General features: G+C 41.4%; 1 protein-coding gene across 6 annotated transcripts in view; it reads right to left on the reverse strand.

Moving 5' to 3' along the window:
• ADPRM (ADP-ribose/CDP-alcohol diphosphatase, manganese dependent) overlaps positions 1-21,014 on the reverse strand; it is a 381,091-nt gene that overhangs the window by 48,352 nt on the left and 311,725 nt on the right. For 4 of the 6 annotated variants that reach the window (XR_012328489.1, XR_012328494.1, XR_012328493.1 and 1 more), the window contains 2 exons: positions 19,922-20,038; positions 12,960-13,187 (listed from right to left, as the gene is read on the reverse strand). The gene's annotated coding sequence lies outside the window, so the exon portion shown is untranslated. The remainder of the gene's footprint in view (positions 1-12,959; positions 13,188-19,921; positions 20,039-21,014) is intronic. The other 2 variants (XR_012328492.1, XR_012328490.1) reach the window with 1 other exon arrangement.

Below are 21,014 nucleotides of genomic sequence, written 5' to 3' on the forward strand. Positions count from 1 at the left end.
ATATGTTTCTGGATTCATCTCATCTAAAACTTAGTATGTGTTGACATAAGGCTGTTGATAATATTCTCTTATTTCCTTTCTCTGCATGATCTTTGGTGACGTGCCCTATTTTGTTCCTGACATTAGATATTCGTGCCTTCCTTCTTTTTCTAGTGATCAATCTTACTAGACATGTGTCAGTTTTATTAGGCTCCCCTTTCTGTCCAAAGTATAGCTTTACTGATCCTGTCTCTGCCATAAATTTTTGCTTTTATATTTATTTTTCTTTCTTCTACGTTTCTTTAACATTTGTCATATACGCTTTTTTTTAACATATTTTTTGGAGTATAATTGCTTTACATTGTTGTGTTAGTTGCTGCTGTATAACAAAGTGAATCAGCTATACGTATACATATATCCCCATATCCCCTCCCTCTTGCATCTCCCCCCCACCCTCCCTATCCCACACATCTAGGTGGTCACAAAGCACTGAGCTGATCTCCCTGTGCTATGCGGCTGCTTCCCATTAGCTATCGATTTTACATTTGGTAGTGTATATATGTCCATGCCACTCTCTCACTTCGTCCCAGCTTCCCCTTCCCCCTCCCCGTGTCCTCAAGTCCATTCTCTATGTCTGCGTCTTTATTCCTGTCCTGCCCCTAGGTTCTTCAGAACCTTTTTTTTTTTTTTTTTAGATTCCATATATATGTGTTAGCATACGGTAATTGTTTTTCTCTTTCTGACTTACTTCACGCTGTATGACAGACTCTAGGTCCACCCACCTCACTACAAACAACTCAATTTCGTTTCTTTTTATGGCTGAGTAATAGTCCATTGTATATATGTGCCACATCTTCTTTATCCATTCATCTGTTGATGGACACTTAGGTTGCTTCCATGTCCTGGCTATTGTAAATAGTGCTGCAGTGAACACTGTGGTACATGACTCTTCTTGAATTATGGTTTTCTCAGGGTATATGCCGAGTAGTCAGATTGCTGGGTCATATGGTAGTTCTAGTTTAGTTTTTTAAGGAACCTCCATACTGTTCTCCATAGTGGCTGTATCAATTTACATTCCCACCAACAGTGCAAGAGTGTTCCCTTTTCTCCACACCCTCTCCAGCATTTATTGTTTGTAGATTTTTTTGATGATGGCCATTCTGACCAGTGTGAGGTGATACCTCATGGTGGTTTTGCTTTGCACTTCTCTAATGATTAGTGATATTGAGCATTCTTTCATGTGTTTGTTGGCAATCTGTACATCTTCTTTGGAGAAATGTCTATTTAGGTCTTCTGCCCATTTTTGGATTAGGTTGGTTTTTTTGATATTGAGTTTCATGAGCTGCTTGTAGATTTTGGAAATTAATCCTTTGTCTGTTGCTTCATTTGCAAATATTTTCTCCCATTCTGAGGGGTGTCTTTTCGTCTTGTTTATGGTTTCCTTTGCTGTACAAAAGCTTTTCAGTTTAATTAGGTGCCATTTGTTTATTTTTGTTTTTATTTCCCTTTCTCTAGGAGGTGGATCAAAAAGGATCTTGCTGTGATGTATGTCATAGAGTGTTCTGCCTATGTTTTCCTCTAAGAGTGTTATAGTGTCTGGCCTTACATTTAGGTATTTCATCCATTTTGAGTTTATTTTTGTGTATGGTGTTAGGGAGTGTTCTAATTTCATTCTTTTACATGTAGCTGTCCAGTTTTCCCAGCTCCACTTACTGAAGGGCTGGCTTTTCTCCACTGTATATTCTTGCCTCCTTTATCAAAGATAAGGTGACCTTATGTGCATGGTTTTATCTCTGGGCTTTCTATCCTGTTCCATTGATCAATATTTTTGGTTTTGTGCCAGTACCATACTGTCTGGATTACTGTAGCTTTGTAGTATAGTCTGAAGTCAGGGAGCCTGATTCCTCCAGCTCCGTTTTTCTTTCTCAAGATTTCTTTGGCTATTTGGGGTCTTCTGTGTTTCCATACAAATTGTGAAATTTTTTGTTCTAGTTCTGTGAAAAATGCCATTGGTAGTTTGATAGGGATTGCACTGAATCTGTAGATTGCTTTGGGTAGTATAGTCATTTTCACAATGTGCATTCTTGCAATCCAAGAACATGGTATATCTCTCCATCTGTTTGTATCACCTTTAATTTCTTTCATCAGTGTCTTATAGTTTTCTGCATACAGGTCTTTTGTCTCCTTAGGTAGTTTATTCCTAGGTATTTTATTCTTTTTGTTGCAATGGTAAATGAGAGTATTTCCTTAATTTCTCGTTCAGATTTTTCATCATTAGTGTATAGGAATGCCAGAGGTTTCTGTGCATTAATTTTGTATCCTGCTACTTTACCAAATTCATTGATTAGCTCTAGCAGTGTTCTGGTAGCATCTTTAGGATGCTCTATGTATCGTATCATGTTATCTGCAAATGTCATATATGCTTTTAACCTATTCTTTTCTCAAATTTCTTGAAAGGTATGCATCCCACTAGTTTTCTGGGGTTTTGTGGTAAAATACACATAATATAAAATTTACCTTTAGTGACATTTAGTACATTCACAGTGTTGCACAACCTTCATCATCATGTAGTTCCAGAATGTTTTCGTCACCCCAAAAGCAAGCTCTGCACTTATTAAACAATCTCTTACCAGTCCCCTCTCCTCCCAGTCCCTAGTAACCACTGATCTGCTTTCTGTCTGCATGGATTTGCCTCTTCTGGATATTTAATATAAAGGGAATCATTCAATAAGAGGGGACTAGGTAATTCCCTGGTGGCCCAGTGGTTAGGGCTCAGCGCTTTCATTGCAGTGGCCCAGGTACAGTACTTGGTCAGGGAACTAAGATCCCACAAGCCACGTGGTATGGCCAAAAGGAAAAAAAAAAAAAAATATATATATATATATATATATGGACCAAAAATTCAATGGCATAAAATGTAGGTTAATGGAAATCAGTATTTTTTTCAATCTATATTGCCACTATACTGTATTGTCATATACTGTACAATACTGACTGTGCACTGAAATAAGAAAGTCCCAAATGATTAAGGCTTTCACCTATTACTGTATCCTTCCTCCAATAAAAGGTAATAAAGTTAGCCATCCCTCTCCAAATGGGGTTGGCCAGAGGATGAGACAACCCAAACACCAATTGTGTTTTTTCCAAATTCATGTTATTGTCTAATGTGGTATTTTAGGACACACACACACACACACAGCTTGAATTAAAATCCAAGGATTGCTACACTTGTAGACCATACCATCTTCTCTAGCTACTTTAAGTAGGGAGGAATTTATTAAATGGTATTTAGTAACTTAGAAAATCTTTGGAAAGGCTGATAGAACAGGCTTCAGGTTAAGTTCAGGAACAATTATGGGTGAGAAACACAGCAGAAGCAATTACCTCTGCCATGTTTCGAAAGCTGTTTACCTTTGTTTTTCTCTGTAAAATGTATGACCCACACTTTCCTCTTAACTTTGTTTCAAATCAAAGTGTCACTTGGGTGCATCTGATTGGTGGAAATTCAGTTAAGTTGCTTGCTGTTATCATGGTTGATTTTACATTATTATCCCTTTAAATCCAGCACATTCTTATCAGCTACTTGGGGATCAACATAGAACGCCACCACAGAGGCGTGCACTTGCCTCTAGAACTTCCCAGGGCTCACGAATGATCTTAGGCTTCTTCTCACGGACTCCAGACCTTTCTTTTGTTGGCTCCCATCATGGCTGATCTCAATGGCTTCATACATTGACTCTCCCTCTCTGTCCAGCTCTGTTTGAATCGGTGACCTTATTTTAAACTGCCTCGTTGAGTCTTAGGACACAGTTTCCAGGGATTGTGGCTCAGTTCCATGCACCAGAACTCTGGGAAAGTTTCCTCCATCATCCAGGACACACCCAGGACTTTGAAATACTTCTCCAGACAGCCCTACACTATCCTCAACCCCTCTAACAGGGGGAGGAGGAGACACTGTACTATTATTGTTGTTGTTATTAATAAGAGAGAGTGTGCTAGCATAGGAAAGCTCCCAAATAAAGAGAATAGTGTCCCCTGGATTTGTGCAACATGAAGATACTGACACAGTATCCACTGGTGGGAGAGAGAAAGAACTGGAAAGGAAGCAAGTGGTTATAACAGAAAGAAGGTCGGGGGAACCTGAGATCATACACGGAGACCAACACAGTAGCTTTAAGGGTTTTGAGGGCCCTAACACACTTCTCTTGCAAGCCGCGGTCCTTTCAACGAATATCTAGGTGTGGGCGGGGAGGGAGGAAGATCATGAGACCCACATGCTCTCAGTATTGTACCTGGAAGCACCTTGTTTCTCTTTATCATTTTCTATTTCATGTACCGTTTAGCACACCACGTTTATGCTTACGCCTGTGATCTTTTGAAGATCTAAGCTCATGAATCTCTGTAAAGTTCAAAGAATCTCATTTAATGTTATCTCCACATTGTGGGTGATTTTTTTTTTCCACTTGATAGTAAAGATTTTGTTTTTAAAAATAAGAAAAAATGTCTTTGATATCCTAACTTTGAGAATTCCTTCCAAATACATTTTCACGTGTGCAAGTATGTTTATACATGTCAGATTATGTGACTTTGAAGTGTTTTGTGTTTGTGGGTCCCAATGTGTGCGTTCATTCATGTATGTGTGTATACACATACATGTACTTTATGAACTGTTGCTATGAAGTAATGACATTGGTTTTTGTAACATGCATGCTGAAATGACAAAAGGAGCGAACATCTAGGGCAGTGAATCTCAACAGGGGGCAATTCTGCTCCCTGGTGCGTGTGGGAGGGGCATTTAGCACTGTCCGCAGACATTTCTGGCTGCCAAAAATGGGGTTAGGGTGCTCCTGGCATCTAGTACACAGAGGCCAGGGATACTGCTAAATATCTTACAGTGCATGGAGCAGCCCCCTGACCCCTGCCCACGACAAAGAGTTATTTGTCCTAAAGTGTCCATAGTGCCAAGGTTGAGAAACTCCGTTCTAGACACATAGTACTGAACAAAAGTTTACCGGGCACCTATAATATTCAAGACTCTGTTTTAGCCTTGGTTCAGAAATAAGCATAATGTAAACATCTATTGGTACGCCCCCCATGTATTTAGTAAGGGAGTGTATCAGACAGGGTCTCAACTGGAAACACTTGGTACGCACAGATTAAGATAAGTTGAAGAACTAGTTACAAAGGAACGAATATAGGGAGAGCATAAGGGAGAGTGTGGGGGCCTGGGCTAGTAGCCACCAAGGTGTTATCCTCCGTGGGACCTACAGAGCTAAGGTGTGGAGTGGATACTGGAACCTGGAAGGGGACGGAGTCTTCTGGTGCAGCCACCTTGAAGGGAGCGAGCTTCAGTTGAGAGAGCTAACCTTGAGGTGACCTCCAAGGGAAAGAACTAGGGGACCAATTACCCCCACCTCCCTCCCACCTACGGTAAGGGCCCCCCATGTGCCAACAGAAGCCAGAGAACAAGCCAGAGAACAAGCAGTGAGGGAGGGGGGCAGGCACCAGGGAACATGAAGGTGAACGAAGGTATCTGGGCAAGGACTTACTTTGTAAAGGACTCTCACTGAAAGCAGATACTGGTAAGAGCCACCAAATCAAGGGCTCTCAGCTTTCGGAGGCGTGAGGGGTTCTTTCTAGCTTGGATGAGCTCAGGGAGGCCTCAGTAAAGGATGCGGCATTTGAAACACAGCCTTGGGAAGTGACTAGAGTAACCAGCATGCCAGCCTTTTCCCACTTTGAAAGGGCACCTTCATCTCGTACACGCAGGGGAGGGGGGGGGCTTCGGCTGCAGGCCTCGCCAGCCTCCTCTCCTGCCCACGGATCCCAGCCCTGCCGCTGCTCCCAGAACATGCTGCTGGAAAGCATCTCCCAGCTAGGACACTTCTCCCTGGGCCTGGCCACGCTCACAGGGGGGACTGGGCAGGCCCTGCTTCTCTCCATTAGCCTGTTTCTTTGTTCTTCGTAACACCACTATTTTACACATATATAAGCATATATGTGTATATACTACTTTCATATATATGTGTATGTGTGTATATATACATCAACTGTTACGTAGGATTGCAGTACCCAAAGGACATTTACATAACAGAGGAGCACAGATATTTAAAACCTTAATATGCCTTTCACCCTAGTACAAGGGAAAAACGCTCACCAAATGAAACCCACACAGGGAACGCCCTCCTGTGCTCCCCCAGCTCCTAGCCATGCTCTCCCGTTTGGGGGTCTGTTCCTCGTTGTGGATCCTCTTCTACTCTCCCTCCTATGAGTATTTTTAAAAATATATTTATTTTATTTTATTTATTTGGCTGCACCGGGTCTTAGCTGCGGCACGCAGGACCTTTTTAGTTGTGGCATGCATGTGGGATCTAGTCCACTGACCAGGGATTGAACCCGGCTCCCCTTCACTGGGAGCAAGAAGCCGTAACCATGGGACCACCAGGGGCCACTCCTCTTCCCCTAGCGGCCTCTGTACGTAGTGAGTTGCTGACCATCCTCTTTGTTCTATTGATAACTCATTGGAAAGCCGTGGGGTTTCTTTCCAATTCGGCCTCCACCATGGGCACATCTGCCTTTCCCAAGGATAAATATTAATTATCAGAGATATTACACTCTAAACCCAGAAGGTGGAAGAGAAGTATTTTTCTTACATCCCCAATGCTTTCAAAGCTGCCTCTCTGTGTAATGAACACCTCGTATCATTTACTTTTGAACAGTGTAAGCGCGCCCACCCCTTCAAACTAGGACCCCCTAGAGCCTGCTGGAAATAAGAAGTGGGCCCATTTTCCAGCTTTATGCCTCTTAAGAACTGCCCTCATGACTACACTAAGACCTAACAGGGGCTTTGTAATTAGTTCTTAATTACAAGGTGAGATTAAATTCCTAGCCAGCCAAGAGCATTCTCTTCCCCAGACTCTGAATGGAGAGAAAAAGGATGGTTTTGTTTTTCTAGTAACATAAGATTTTACACTGAGACATGAGAGCTGGAGCATGAGGTCTGATATTCAAGGTGGAAAGAACATCGTAAGCACAGAGGTTGGAAATAATGCACATAACCTATTGTTTAAATGAACATTGTTTAGAAATGTGAAAGCAATGAACTGTGGGTGTATACCTAGCAGGCACCAGATTATAGGTGATGTTTAATTATTTCCTTTAAAGATTGATTTTGTATTTTAAAAAATTACATGCTGCTGATTTAGAGAAGGATATTAACTCACTGGAATAGAATCACAAAAATCCATTTGTTTTTTCAGTTTCTGCTGCTACTTGGGTTAACTCCTTCCCCCCCCCCCCCCCCGCCCCACTTGATAGCAGATTCCCTTCACGGCATCATAGTTGAATTCCATAACTTTTTGGTCCCTTTGGGTTATTCTGTCAGTCTGGTTTCCTTTCTCAGACTCTGTGTTGTTTTTGAAATTGTTAATTTCACGGTCATTCCAAAGTCCTCTTCCACCATCCCCCAGCTCTTCCCCCAACTACAGGGGCCAAAGTCAACAACAGCGGCTTAGAACAGGGAGGGTGGTACACACCAAGCTGCTGTTGGGGCCCTGGGGAGGGAGAGGGTTGGAGCATCTCCTTCCTGGCTGTCCAGTGGGAAGCTTGCTTCTTTCTGTTGGCTGCTGTTTCCTCTCTAACACTCAGTAGCCAGAAGCCATTGGTTCTGCCTGAATGTCAAGTTTCCAAAGGAATGTTGGTTACTTGAGGGAGGGTACCTGTTGGTGTTTCAGGGAGCCCTAGGCAGCCCTGCCCCCTGCACGTTTCCCTGGGTTCAACTCCTAGTTGTGATGTGTCCCTCATCTTCCTCCCAGTAGCCACTCCAGACTGTCTAGCCATCCCATCTTGTCTATGGGGCCGCCATACCAGGTTTCAAGCTGTCTGGAGCTCTATCCTTCACGCCTGGTCAGGAAACACACAGGTTTGCCACGTGAAATGAGGAGGGTCACTGGTTCCCTACTGGCATATACCCTTCTGCCCTCTGTAGCGCTGGCAGGAGGCATCTTCTTGTCCCCTTTTGACCAAGATGATCTCCAGTCCCCAACTTAGTGGAGGGAAAGAAGGCTCAGGCACTTTCCTGAACCCCCTGGATTCTCCTAGTTGTTCTCCCTCTTAGCGTTGTGGAGAACAGGCTAGAGCCCATTTTCACGAACTGACACTCCTTCAAAATGCCACCTCCTCTCCCTGTCGCCTCCTTTCCTGTTGCCGTTGTGTGTGAGGAGTGGGTGGGTGGTACTCTCTTTACTGAATGGCATCCTTCTACACGCCCTGAAGGAATGGGGCTGAACACAGAGCCGGTGGTCCTAGCAAGTGAGAAGGTGGGGTACCTCGTAACAGCTGTTTTCAGCCATGGACCTGAGTAGCCAATTGCAATAGGTGGCAACTGACAACACCGTGTTACTGTCATGACCACCCTTCAGAGATACGCGTATCCCCTCCCACAATTTGGTTCGGATGTCAGAACTGATGATGCCACACATTCACCAAGAAGGTATGAAAAGTTTTATTACTTAGGGGTTTGAGGTCTCTGGGGGAGAGCAGAGCGGTACGCTTAAGTAGACCCCAAATAACTTCAGAGATGGAGGAAGGGCGCCAGGCCTGGGTTTTTAGGGCAGTTAAGGAATGGGGCCAGGGTGAGAATTCTCAGGCAGGGGCTGGGGCTAGCTGGGTTTCACTCTCCTGCTGGCGCCAAGGAGGCTTTCTTATCAGTTTCCCCAGATGTGGGGTACAAGGGGTAGAGGGAGGGGTGGAGTTTAAAAATTGTCAGTTGTCGAACATAAAAAACGGGGCCCACAAGCACGTGAAAAGATGCTCAACATCACTAATTATTAGAGAAATGAAATCAAAACCACAGTGAGGTATCACTTCACTCTGATCAGAATGGCCATCATCAAAAAGTCTATGAATAATAAATGCTGGAGAGGGTGTGGAGAAAAGAGAACCCTCCTCCGCTGTTGGTGGGAATGTAAATTGGTGCAGCCACTAAGGAGAACAGTATGGAGGTTCCTCAAAAAGCTAAAAACAGAGTTGCCATATGATTCAGCAATCCCACGCCTGGGCATATATCCAGAGAAAACTCTAATTCGAAAAGATACATGCATCCCAATGTTCATGGAAGCACTATTTACAATAGCCAGGACATGGAAGCAACCTAAATGTCCATCGACAGAGGAATGGATAAAGAAGATGTGGTATATATACATATATATATACACAGTAGAAATATTAGCCATAAAAAAGAATGAAATCATGCCATTTGCAGCAACATGGGTGGACCTAGAGATCATCATACTAAGTGAAGTAAGTCAGACAGAGGAAGACAAATAACATATGATATCGCTTATATGTGGAATCTAAAATATGACACAAATGAACTTATCTACAAAACAGAAACAGACTCACAGACATAGAAAATAATCTTATGGTTACCAACGAGAAAAGGGGGGAGGGATAAATTAGGAGTTTGGGATTAACTCATACACACTACTATATATAAAATAGATAAACAACAAGGACCTACTATATAGCACAGGGAACTATATTCAATATATTGTAATAAACTGTAATAGAAAATAATCTGAAAAATTATATATATATATATATATATATATATATATATATATATACACACATATACACACATATATATATGAATCACTTTGGGGGAATTCCCTGGTGGTCCAGTGGTTAAGACTCTGAGCTTCCAATGCTGGGGGCCCAGCTTTAATACCTGGTCGTGGAACTAGGATCCCACAAGATGCACCGCGTGGCCAAAAAAAGAAACAAACCAAAAACGGAATCACTTTGCTGTATGCCTGCAACTAACACAATATTGTACATCAACTATACTTCAATTAAAGACGTTTAAAAAGAATGGGGCCAGATTATTTCTTACAGTTACGTAGACATTAGACAAAACTCAGATGGTACTGCTCTTCAAAGTCATCGCTGCGGAAAGCTGGTCTGGTCCTCCAAGGAGCAGAAACCAAGACAGGATTAACTGTGCAAGGGTTTTTAGGAAAAATGCCTGCCAGGGAAAAAAACAGGGAGCAGACCAGACAAGCTGGAAGAGCCATCAGACTGTGACACAGAAGTCTGACCTTGAGTGAAGGACAGAAAGAGAGAAGGTTTGACGGAAATGTCCTAGGCTGCCATGTCATCTGCAAAAGGATCAGCAAAGTCTGGGGATGTTTCTGTGCTGAGGTTGGCCACCCCAGGAGTCCGCGCCAGGAAGGGGTCTGCCTTTGTGCCCCGGCTGCATGCGGGTCTGAGCTGGCAGGAGCCCTGGTCTTCGTGTGCACAGGTGGCTTCCCCGGCTCTGCAGCTGGGCCCCTGTCAATTGACCTTCCTATAGGTGGAAGCCTGGGAGGCAGCCTCATGGCCACCCCATACAGACACCTAGTCCAATGATTGTTTCATCGCTAAAATCATTTTGCAGCTCCTTTTCAGGGAGATGTCTTCACAGGATAGTATAGAAGCAATGAAAGGGCAGAGAGTTTCATAGCTTTTAAAAAGACCCTTTACTCTTGACCAAAACCAGCATCGGCCAGCTAGAGTACCCCTCTTAGTACTTATCTGTGTGGATTTGGCTATTACACACACACACACACACACACACACACACACACACATATACACACACACACAAAGAATCTGCACTTAAATGATAAAAGTCATCATTAACGACATCCCAAGGAATACGCCACAGTATCTGAAGGCAGTATCTGAATTAAAAGGAACAATTCCAGACACCTCTGGAACAATGGTAACATGGTAAGAATAATTGTACTGCCTTCCAAGGTGACTTCACTGAGGTGGACCATTCTTAGCATATACAGGATTTGGGGGACAGTAGTGAAAATTCAAAATAGCTCTGCTTTCTACCTTCATTTCTTCTCTGTGTGTGCACGGACAGATGGGGATGTGCAGGAATTATCACCATAAAGCTGATGAATGGACTCTTCCAAAGCTCTGGGCTTAGTTTTGAATTTGTACTTTTATATTCTTTTTATTTTCAAGGGGATATTCCCCAATTTTATAACTTTTAGGATCCACAACGCCTTCACCCACGCCAGGAATGTGTGTTTGTGTGTGCACATCCTGGCTGTGTTTGTGTGTATTCCTATGGCTTCCTTCCCCCCATCCTCACACTTGGGTGCATATGGTTCTCCAGATGGGGTAATGTTCTCCTTCACACGTGTTTTTAAATGTCTTTGGATTGTTTAACAAAAAGAAGTTAAAGGGTAAAAGAGTAAACACCTGCTTAGACAAATCTCTGAACCAAAGTGAGGGACGGAGGAGGGACATTTTTTCTTTCCCTGCCCGGGCTCAAGCTTCAAGTTTCCAATGTAGTCAAATTTGGGGGAAATGATCTTTCTTCAGGCCACTAGAGGGCACCAGTGTGCAGACAATTGTCAGGTTTGGGAGGGGTGCCGAGCTCCACGGAACAAGAGGGAAGGTGACTCTCACATTCCCATAGCCACTGAGTCCCTCTCCTTTTCAAAACACCTCTTGCTACACTCAGGATATTTCTTTCCAGATCTGAATCATCTGAGTATTTCCTCCTCGCCTACCCTTCTACGAGGCTACACACCCCCCTCCTCCAGATTCCTTGTTGTCGTGACCATCATCTCTGTGGATGAAGGTTGAAGGACCCCCAGGAGCATAGACCAGGGAGGCCTACGGGTCCCGGAAAAAACACTGAAATTATTATCAGGAGACCTGGACTCAAGCCCCAGATCTGTCATTGGCTGTGTGATCTTGAGAAAATCACTTTACCTCTCTGAACCTCTGTGTGCTTATCTGCAAAATGGGAGGGAGAGTCCTCTAAAGTTCTTTGTGTTTCTGAGAAAAAGACTGGATACAGTTAAGCATCCTGCTTTGAAGGCAAAAGCCTCGTTCTTTCCTGTCATGCCGAAAACCTCTCCTTCTAAAATTCTAAAACCTGCTTCCTTAGTATTCTTTATCAACTCCTGAGGAATAAAATTCCAAATTAAGGACTTCTTTGGGTTTCCAGGCCAACATATAAGGAACTTGGACTTCAATTCTTCTGCCCACACACAGGAGAAAATATGAACAAACTGAAAATCAACAACTCTTCTTAGATCAATCAGAAAACTGACATCCTAGGGCAAACTGCTACCCCCCCCCCCCCCCCCCCCCCCCCGCAAATGGAAGAGACAGACAGGTAGACAAAGAATCACACCTTACTGGAGCTGAAGATCAGGAGAAGAAAACTCTGCAGGAACCAGTACTGGGTTCCTTTTACCTAGTTTATCACGTCAAACTTGCAACAAAAAATGACAAAGCATACTAAGAGACAAAAAATGGAACAAAACAAAAAATGACACGGGTTGAAGAGACAGGGCAAACATCAGAACCAAACTCACATGTGGCAGAGATGTTGGAATTAGCAGACTGGGAATTTAAAATGACTATGATTCGTATTCCAAGGGCTCTAATGGAAAAAGTAGACAACATGCAAGAACAGATTGGCAGATTGGGAATGGAAGCAGTGAGATGGAAACTCCAAGAAAGAATCAAAAGGGAAGGCTAGAGATCAAAACACCATGACAGGAATGAAGAACGCCTTTGATGGACTCATCAATAAACTGGACTCGGCCGAGGAAAGAATCAATGAGCTTGAAGGCATCAATAGAAACTTCAAAAACTGACGTTCAAAGAGGAAAAAGAATGAAAAAGATAGAACAAAATACTGAAGGGCTGTAGGACAGTAACAGAAGGTGTTATGTACGTGTATTAGGATTACCAAATTAAAGACTTCCTCTCTCATCTATTCATAACCACACCACTTACATAGCCAGGTCACTCTACCCTGCAAAACCCAGAGCTGAACTAAGAAACCATGTTTTTGCTTGTAACTCCTAACATTGCCATACCTTATTAAATTATCTCTGTTTAAACAATGAAAGACTTCCCGAGGGATGTGTGAGAATTTGAGGCAGCGGAAAGGGGCTTACCTGGTTTCTCTGTCACCTCTTTGGACTCGTTAAACTGGGCTTGAAGTGACTTCCGTCTTCTCCCATCTTCTGCCCGAATCTCCTACTCCTCAAAAGACAGCTCGTTCAAACCACTGGACTGTGACCAGGGGACTGGACTGGTCACTGGATTGTGACCAGTGAGCTGATATTTCTTCATGGTATCAACTGGAAAGTCATATCCCGTTTCCAGTGGAGCTTTGTCTGGAGCTGGAGAAAAATTGGACCAGAGAGTTTGGAGTAGCATGTGGAGAGGTAACTTCCTTGCTGTCACTTCAAGGTCACAGGCTTGAGGTCTGCTGACTATACTGATTTCTCCTGTTCCATCACTTTCTCTTTATTTTAATCACCTTCATTATAAATGTCCTCATAAAAGGCCTGCCACCTTCCATCCTCGTTGCTACCCTCCCCCAGTCCCATCTGCATCCTACTTAGGATTCTTCAGTAGCATTCTTCTTGAGAGGGACATTCAAAGCCATCTATGACCTAGTGAGTGAATCTCTCGTTGCACCCCCCTGACCTTCTCCTTTCTCACCAGCCACCATGTTCGTGCAACACTGAGCTGTTTGTAGTTATCACAACCCAAGGCATTTTACTTCCTTGTCCTTACGTATGCTGCTCCCTCTGCTAGAAAGATTTCTCCCCACTCTTGGACTACATGCTCTAAGATTCAGCTCAAGTGCCCCCTCCACCAGGAAGTCTTCCCTGAGAAGCCAGTCCAGGTTTCATGCCTCTCCTAGTTTCTCCCCCATAACACAGGCAGACCTCTGCTATGCCACTTCCCTGGACTACCATCGCTTTCCTAGTCACCTTCAAGTGCCTGGGGGGCAAGAATTGTGTCCCTTTCTCTAAGCTTATTATCTAGTACAATATATGGAACACGGTTTGTTACATGAATAAAAGTATGAAATAGTTGACAGAATGTAAAACTCTCAAAAATATGTTGTGAAAAGAAGGTGAATGTGGATCATGAGGGAGAAGAAAAGAAAAAGAAGAAAAGTAAAGCAGAAAAGAAAGTAGGCAGGAAAGTTCTGTGTACTGTTTTAAACATAATAATTGGAGGAATTAACATTTCAGTCCTGGTTCAGACTGTTAAGGAAATACAGTTTAAGAAATGCCTTTTGAAATGCATTTTTGAAAAACCTTAAAGATAAGAATCAGTAGAGCTTAAAACGAAATACATCTTTCAAAACGCTAAATCCACTTGTCAAGCCAGAAAGCAAAGAAAACATAAAAAGGTGGAAAGCACAGAAAAAGATGACAGAACAAAGATCAAACATAGGAGTTGTATCAATAAAAGCAAATGGATCAAGCTTTTCTATTAAAAGACAAAACCAATGGGGTCAAAACCCCAAACCTGAGTATGTACTGTCTACAATTTACATACCTAAAATAAAATGATCCAAACAGACTAAGATAAAAGCATGGGAAAAGACATGGCTGAAATATTAAAAAGGAAAAATATGGAAAATGGAAGTTACCATATTAATAGAAGACAAAGTAAAAAAATCTAAGGTAAAAGACATTATGGGAGACAAAGTTTTTTGTTTTACTTTTTAATTTATTTAATGTTTTAATCAAAAAAAGTTAAGCATGGGCACAGTCTAAATTTTTTTTTTACTTCTCATATAACAAATATGTCAGGTCCTTATCCCTCATCCCCATCCAACATTCTAAAGGCAACATTTTTCAGTTCTTTTGGCTGTTTCTTATATGTAAGAAACGTGTTAAAATTAATGGACATAAACAGACCTCAGTTGATCAATGATATTAGCTTCTTATATTGCCAGCAAAGGATTTTTTTATACCCATTTTACTCTGCTCTCATTCTTCTGTTGTAGTTATATCACAATTTGGAGGTTTGTCCATATCCACTATCATATCAGTTAGGAATGTGCTTGGCTGCAAGTAACAGAAAACACACCTAGCAATGGCTTTCAGGCAGTCAAAAGCTGATGTGGTGGTTTTAAGATGTCCTTAGGGACCCAGGCTTTTTTAATTTTTCTGTTCTCCCATTTTAGGCTCATAGTTTTTGTCCTCATGGTCACAAGACAGCTGCTACACCTCCAATGTTGCACCCATGTTTCAGGGAGGGAAAAAAAAAGGAAGGAAGAAGGGAAGCCAGAGGAGAAAAAAAAGAAAAAGTTTCCTAGGAACACTTAGCTCATGTCTCATTAGCAGGCTCTGTGTCACACACCTCCAACTGCAAGGTAATCTAACATTGCAAGAGTTTTTAGATAGGCACATTGATGCCTGAACAAAATTGAGGTTTGGAATCAAGGAAGAAAGGAGTGTAGACACTGGCAAGGTAACCAACAGTGTGTATCACAGGTGTTTTTATTATTATCTCTATGTAAATGGTGCTAATGGCTTAACCAGTAATTGTCATAAGTATTTTCTTTCTTGTACATTTTTTTGTTTTGCCTGGAGTCAGAGCTTGCCTCATTATTTTTCATTTGCTTAAGGTTGTTTTTTCCCTTCAACTTGTGGCTAACTTTTCCCATAAATACCAAAAGCTCTGTAAGATATCTCTCAACATTATCTTCATGTGCTTACAGCCATCAGATAATCTATCATTTCGAACCTCTTTCAGGAGACATCACTACTTGAGACCTCCATCCTTCTGCTCCATCTCTAGGTTTGAAGCCACACTGTCAGCTGGGACATCCCTCCATCCCCTTTCCCCACTTTTCTGAGTCCTCGGTCTTTCATTTCCTTGAATTACTATCTAATTTTGTTGGAGTATATCCCTTAGTTGCTTTCTGGAAGGAAAAAAAGAGAAAAAGACGTATGCTAGTTTATATATATATTGTTTTAGACTTTTGCATTCCTACCCTGACACTTAATTGCAAATCTTGCCAATCTAGAATTCTAGGTTGGATTTCGTTTCTCTCCAATTTTTAAAGTCTTTGCCGCATTGCTCTTTTGAAGTCCAGTGCCATTCTGATCACTGATTTTTGCTTGTGCCCTGTTTCCCACCCCACCTTTCATGTTTTTAGGTTCTTCTCTTTATCTCAGTATTCTGAAATTTCACTATTGTGTGTACTGATGTATTTTATCACCCACTGTGCTGAGCATCTGGTAGGAAGTAATCTGGAAGCATTTATCCTTCAGTTCTAGGACGGTTAGTTTTATTGTTCCTTTAATAATATCTTCCCCTATATTTTCTTGATTTTTGTTTTCAGAAATAGTGACAAAATTAGGAATTGGATTCTTTCCTTTTGTCTATTTCTTTAGAATTTTAATCTAAGTTCCTGAAGAATTTTCTGCTTTGTTTTCCAAACGCTACTGAACTTTTCGTCATGGTTTTCACATTTTTAATTTCCAAAGGCTGCTTCTTCTTCACTGATCACTGCTCCCTGTCCCCTTTATAAACAGGTTTGTTTCATAGATGCACAATATTTTACTATTTCTGAGGACACTAATTACAGTTTCTTTAAAGTTTAAAGAAATTAAACTTTAAAACTCTGCATTATTTTCACTTCTGCTGATTTTGTTTTGATTCCTCTCTTTTGTATCAGGAGCCGTCTTCGGAGGTCTCATGATTCTCTGCTGTTCATATTTAAGAGTGAAGCACTGAAAAACTAATTGAAACCTACATCCATGGAAGTTATTGATTTCACTGTATGGGAAACAAGTGGCCACCTAGCTTTTCCTTTGGGAATCGAATATCAATGTGGGTAGGTCTTTTCTTTGGCTGTGTGTAGAAGGATTTGGTTTCTCCAGCCTCCCTCCCAGAATTCTGTGGCTGATAGGAAATGTTCTCATCATTCTATGAACAGACTTTGAAACCTTATTCCCCTATGTTCGGACCTCCACCTCACCTGGCCCTACTCTATGGTCAATGTATCTGAGTTTAAAGGCTCTCAGGTGCAATTTTTGAAAAAGTATTTTTCTCTTGCTTTATACTGGGGATAATTGCTGACTATATAGGATAGTGGTAGGCAGGGTAGGGGACATTGGATCTAATTGCTTCTTGTAAAGACTTTCAAATAACCCTCTGGTTGTCAACGCTACTTCACCCCTGGTTTCTTTGGTACTTTCCTTCTCTAATTCCGAAGGTTTTCCAGCTCTCAGCCAGGCAATATTTCCTGCTTCTCACCAGTTTCCCCTCTGCCATAAGTGGGATAAACCTTTCTCTCATTGCTAAGCCATTTACAAGTCATCCATTCATGCTCCCTTTTCATGTAACAATATTGTTTGGGGTTGTACAAGTCTTCTGCTTTCATCAAAGATGGAATTTGGGTTTCAGTTTCTCCTTGTTGTTTGGAATGATTTTGAAAAGAAATGAAAACGAAGCCACCTTTTCTCTATGATTTTAAAACTGGAAGCCTTATTTTGTTTTGACAAAAGTTACAACTCACAGAGAATGTGTCGCTAATAGCAAACTTTTATCTGGGCAATAATGCTGCATCAAAATACATAAAAACAAAATATTTGCTATTCATGGAGAAATTGACAGAATTAGAATGGTGGTGAGGAAGGTATTATACTTCTTTAAATCTTCAGCAGATCAAAAGGCAAAAATAGGGAGGTTGAAGATCTGAATAATGTAATTAATTCATTTGATTTAAAAGATATGTTTCACGAAAGATCCTGAATAGCCAAAGCAATCTTGAGAAAGAAAAATGGAGCTGGAGGAATCAGGCTCCCACACTTCAGACTATACTACAAAGCTACAGTAATCAAGACAGTATGGTACTGGCACAAAAACAGAAATATAGATCAATGGAACAGAGTAGAAAGCCCAGAGATAAACCCACGCACATATGGTCACCTTATCTTTGATAAAGGAGGCAAGAATATACAATGGAGAAAAGACAGCCTCTTCAATAAGTGGTGCTGGGAAAACTGGATAACTACATGTAAAAGAATGAAATTAGAACACTCCCTAACACCATACACAAAAATAAGCTCAAAATGGATTCAAGACCTAAATGTAAGGCTAGACACTATAACACTCATAGAGGAAAACATAGGCAGAACACTCTATGACATAAACCACAGCAAGTCCTTTTTGACCCACCTCCTAGAGAAATGGAAATAAAAACAAAAATAAAAAGTGGCACCTAATGAAACTTAAAAGCTTTTCATAGCAAAGGAAACCATAAACAAGACAAAAAGACAACCCTCAGAATGCGAGAAAATATTTGCAAGTGAAGCAACTGACAAAGGATTAACCTGCAAAATTTACAAGCAGCTCATGCAACTCAATATCAAAAAACAAACAACCCAATCCAAAAATGGGCAGAAGACCTAAACAGACATTTCTCCAAAGAAGATATACAGATCGCCAACAAACAAATGAAAGAATGCTCAACATCACTAATAATTAGAGAAATGCAAATCAAAACTACAATGAGGTTTCACCTCACACCAGTCAGAATGGCCATCATCAAAAAATCTACAAACAATAAATGCTGGAGAGACTGTGGAGAAAAGGGAACCCTCCTACACTGTTGGTGGGAATGTAAATTGATACAGCCACTTTGGAGAACAGTATGGAGGTTCCTTAAAAAACTAAAAATAGAACTACCATATGACCCAGCAATCCCACTACCGGGCATATACCCTGAGAGAACCATAATTCAAAAAGAGACATGTACCACAATGTTCATTGCAACACTATTTACAATAGCCAGGACATGGAAGCAACCTAAGTGTCCATTGACAGATGAATGGATAAAGAAGATGTGGTATATATACACAATGGAATATTACTCAGCCATAAAAAGAAACGAAATTGAGTTATTTCTAGTGAGGTGGGTGGACCTAGAGTCTGTCATACAGCGTGAAGTAAGTCAGAAAGAGAAAAACAAATACCGTATGCTAACACATATATATGGAATCTAAGAAAAAAAAAATGGTTCTGAAGAACCTAGGGGCAGGACAGGAATAAAAACGCAGAGGTAGGGAATGGACTTGAGGTCACGGAGAGGGGGAAGGGGAAGCTGGGACGAAGTGAGAGAGTGGCATGGACATATATACACTACCAAATGTAAAATAGACAGCTAGTGGGAAGCAGCCACATAGCACAGGGAGATCAGCTCGGTGCTTTGTGACCACCTAGAGGAGTGGGATAGGGAGGGCAGGAGGGAGACGCAAGAGGGAGGAGATATGGGGATGTATGTATGTGTATAGCTGATTCACCTTGTTGTAGGGCAGAGGCTAACACACCATTGTGAAGCAATTATACTCCAATAAAGATGGTAAAAAAAAAAAAATCAAAACTGCCAGGAGTAAAAGAAAAGTAGCCAAGGGACTTCCCTGGTGGTCCAGTGTTTAAGACTTCACCTTCCAATGCAGGGGGTGTGGGTTCGATCCCTGGTTGGGAACTAGGATCCCACATGCCTCACAGCCAAAAAAAAAAAAAAAACCAAAACATAAAATAGAAGCAATATTGTAACAAATTCAATAAAGACTTTAAAAATGGTCCACATAAAAATATCTTTAAGAAAAGTAGCCAAAAGAATAATTTCTTGATTCGATTTGGAAATGGCAACATGTATGTAATATATAATGCATGTATTTATAAAATATCTACCTACAGGCATATATATTATATATATAAAATGCATACATATATATTATACATGTGTGTTTATATAATGTGCATATGGTATGTATACATATATTAGTCTGTGTTTTAAAAAATTGGGGTATAAATTACACACAGTGCAATTTTAAAATCTTGATGAATTATTTTTTGTTGAGGTGTGGTTGATTTACAATGTTGTGTCAGTTTCTGGTGTACGGCAGGGTGATTCAATTATACATATACATATATATCTATAATTTTTCAGATTCTTTTCCATTATAGGTTAATGGAAGATATTGAATATAGTTCCCTGTGCTATACAGTAAATAAATGAATAAATGAATGAATAAAAGATATGTTTCAAACTCTGTACTTCACAGAGAATAACAAGAAACAAAATACAAACCTCAGTGATGGATCCACGACCACATGAGAATGTGTGTCACGATGAAGTTGGCATTTCAGATCAGTAAATAAGGGGTAGATTATTCAACAAATGCTGTTGGGAAAACTGGCAAATGATCTGGAAATAAAGAGAAAGAGACTAATGACTTTGGTCTTCTAGTTATTGCTGCCAATTCTTGGCAGGCGGTTTGACTACTGGGGCTTTCCCCAAAGAGTCCTCGTTCCCTGGTCTTTTGCACGCCACTATAGGGTACTTTCTAGGCATTCCAAAGAATAATCAGAATTAAGCCATTTGACTTCCTCTGGTGACTTAAATGGCTGTGCTATTTTGAAAGCCAAGAGGTCCTTCATACTTTGCCCTTCTTAGGTGATTGCCTTGCATGCATTTGATAGCATGGAACTAACTGCACATTGGATTCTTCCACCATGAGTTTGGAGGGGCTAGTGCATGGGCTGAGAAGGTTGGGAATCCCACATTACTGAGCAAAGGTAGCTTTCTATTGTCAAGCCATCATAAAGCCCTCTAATGCTGTCTGAGGACTCTCGTGGGGCTCCTCCAGCTATTCCACTGCCTTCTGAATGCTCCAGGCTTTGAAAAGGCCTTCCAGAGAGCCTGCCTTCCTTCTGCATGCCCTCTCCCCCCATCCAGAAGGGATGTGCAAAATATTTATCAACTTTCATTGTGTCATTGGCACCATGAATGATGGAATATCCATCAGTCTAGAAACTAGGTGTAATTAACCAGCCAGACCTGTGCATAGTAGGTGAACATCAGCTCTTTCTGTACTAGAGACAGTCCTCCTACAATTCTCCCAGGAGCATTTCCCCCAAACTTCATTTTGTTTGAGGCGTTATAGTCTCTCTTAGTTTTTTCCTCCTTTATCCCTTTGAATTTATTGTATGGTTGTCCTTGCCTCCTCTGACATGTCTGCCTGATAATAATTTTCCACGTTTGATTTACTATGCAAGTCTCTTGAGCCAGTACATTTCCGGAGGGGGCAGATGCCTCTACTGGCAGAATAGAGAGGGGTGTGGCCAGGCACATCTCCAGTGGCTTCCCCATTTTGGAAGCATCTTTCCCTTGCTTTTCCTAA

The sequence above is a fragment of the Tursiops truncatus genome, chromosome 20, assembly GCF_011762595.2.
Source record: "Tursiops truncatus isolate mTurTru1 chromosome 20, mTurTru1.mat.Y, whole genome shotgun sequence".
NCBI classification, from domain to species: domain Eukaryota; kingdom Metazoa; phylum Chordata; class Mammalia; order Artiodactyla; family Delphinidae; genus Tursiops; species Tursiops truncatus.